The sequence below is a fragment of the Megalopta genalis genome, chromosome 11 (assembly GCF_051020955.1).
Source record: "Megalopta genalis isolate 19385.01 chromosome 11, iyMegGena1_principal, whole genome shotgun sequence".
In the NCBI taxonomy this organism is placed as follows: Eukaryota; Metazoa; Arthropoda; class Insecta; order Hymenoptera; family Halictidae; genus Megalopta; species Megalopta genalis.
In genome coordinates, this window is record NC_135023.1 from 3,845,001 (window position 1) to 3,847,500 (window position 2,500).

Sequence of the window (2,500 nt, forward strand, 5' to 3'; positions counted from 1 at the left end):
AAAACGGAGAGGCGTCCGCGGTGTTTGACGCGACTCGCGCGTTCTCTCTAGTATCTCGCTGCTCGGGCGTGTCATCTTCCGGCCGGTCGTCCGGGACGTGTGCTTCCAGAAGCGTGTTGGCGGTCTCTATCGCGCTCGTGGTGTTTTCGTTGCCTCGCCGGAGGGTGCTGATCACCCTCTCGACACGGAGCTTGTTCGCTTGCAGCTTGTACACGATGCCCCAAGGCTCCGTGTTCCCGTACGACGATACAAAGTTTCGCCAACTTTCGAGTTTCGCCCTCTTCACCTCTCTGCTGTAGTTCCGCAACGAAGTGCGGTACTCCAGCAGTTTTTGGAGGCGTGAGGACTCATCTCTTTCCCTCTGGAAGGCACGTCTCCGTCGGTAGACAGCCTTCTTCATGACTGTGAGCTCTTTCGTCCACCATGGGTTGGACTTCCTAAACCTACGCTTTATTGGCATCGACGCGGTGCAGGCATCTTTAATGATGTCTGTGAGCGTTTCAGCCATCCCTATTGTTTCCTCCGCTGACTCCAGGCTCAGGACTTCGAGCCTCGACCGTGAAAGATCGGACAGGGTCTCGGAGAATCGCTCCCAGTCGGCTCGACGGGTGTCGAACCGAGAGTTTGCGACGCTGCGATTCCCCGTCGCGGCTCTAGGTGCCTGCAGCCTGATGTCAACAGCGTTGTGGTCGCTGGTCGTCCACGCACTTCTTACTGTCCAGCTCCTGATGAACGGAGACATGGAGGGTGACGCCAGGGTCACGTCGATGTAAGACGAGCCCGTTGGCGTCCAGAAGGTTGGTGGTTGAGCTGCGTCGTTCACAACGTTCATGCCAAACGCTGCGATCAGAGTCTCGAATTGAGCTCCTTTCTCGTCTGTGCCCCGAGGGCTCCAGAGCGAGGATTGCGCGTTGGCGTCTGTCGAAACTAGGAGTCTCTTCCCCCTCAGTGCACAGAACACCTTCTCGAGGTGGCTGAGGTGCTTTTCAATTTCGTCGCTGTGCTGAAAATAGCACGACACCGCGTAAAATGAAAAGCCGGGTGCTAGCACTTCCGCACAGACGCAGTGGGAGTTGCTGAGCTGCGAGACGAAGACCATATCGAAGTTGGGGTTGCAGACCGCAACAGCCGCCCACGGGGGTTGTGGTTCGGCTGCTGCCAACCTCACTCCGGACCCTAGACCGCTAATTTTGTATCGCGCGCCCAGTTGGCTGACGTATGCCTCCTGCAATAGCAGGACGTCTAGCCGCTTCTGAGCGATGAGCTCGCGGACCTCTCCGGTAACTGCAGCTGAACGTCTCATGTTCAGCTGCAGTATCCTAATGTCGGGGATATTTTTAGGTGAGGGCCTAATAACCATAGTCAGTTCGGGAAAGCGACTGATTTATGGCGGCTACATACGCGGGGCAGTCCTTGCTGGTGACGCAATGGGAGGAGGGTTTCTTACCCCTAATGCAGTTTACGCAGTTGGCCGGCTTTTCCTTCTTCGGGCAGGTCTTGAAGCCGTGCCCCGTCTCCGCGCAGTGGCCGCAAGTCTCCTTCTCGGCCTTGCAGAATTTCGCAGGGTGGCCGTACCCTTGGCACTTATAGCACCTGGTCACGTTCACGTGGTCGCGTACCCTGCAGCAGCTCCAACCCACGTACAGCCTCTCTTTTGGAACCAAAAGGTCCCTGGCTCGCTTAGAGACCTCGAAGATTAAATTACATCGGTCCCTAGTCTTATCGCCACTCTTGTAGACCAATTTAACTTCCTTTGAGAGGCTGGCCGCTTCCTCCTTACTTAGGTTCTGCTGCAGGATAGCGTCCGTCGTCTCCTTGTTGTCCTCCTGGGCCCGTGGGACGTCGAAGACGATGATCCGCGGGCTCCTTTTGGCCGGAGCACCTACAACAAAACCAGCCGCTCTAAGTTTCGGGTTAGCCATCAGGGATGTTACGTCGGTATTGTTCGATGTAACGAGCGCAATTCCTGCTCCCTGAACCCTGCGGACGCCCCTGATCTGCAGGCCGTCCGCTCTGGGCGAAACCAGCTCGAAGACTGCCTCCTTGGTCTTCGCACTGTCCTCGTATTTGGCGGTGTCTGACGGCGTGATGATCACCACATTGGGAGGGTCCTGCTTCTGCGTCGACCTGGCTGCCGTAGCGGACCTGACGCCGACGCGTTCGGCATATGTGGTCGGCTTTTTGGCGGTGACGGCTGCGGCGGCGGCGACGGCGACGGCTTTGTCCTGGAGTGCCTGGCAGGAGCGTTTACACTCCTTGGACTCGGCCTGAACTGCTTCAAGACGCCCCTCAAGCCTGCTGCTGTAAACGAGGGCTTTCATGAGCAGGTCATTTATTTTCGCGGCCTGTGCGCACAGGGCGTGCACCACAGTAGACGGGATATCGTTTCCTGGAAGCGTAATTTCGTTTGTTAGTAGCCTGTATGCTTTGGCAGCGTCGGCTCTGAGGGCTGCCACGGTCGTCTCCTCCTCCTCCGGGTTAGCTCGGCTCGGCTCCTCGA

The 2,500-nt window shown here is 57.5% G+C and overlaps 1 pseudogene; it reads right to left on the reverse strand.

Moving 5' to 3' along the window:
• Positions 1–2,500, reverse strand: part of LOC143260328 (large subunit ribosomal RNA) — a 9,833-nt pseudogene that overhangs the window by 3,452 nt on the left and 3,881 nt on the right.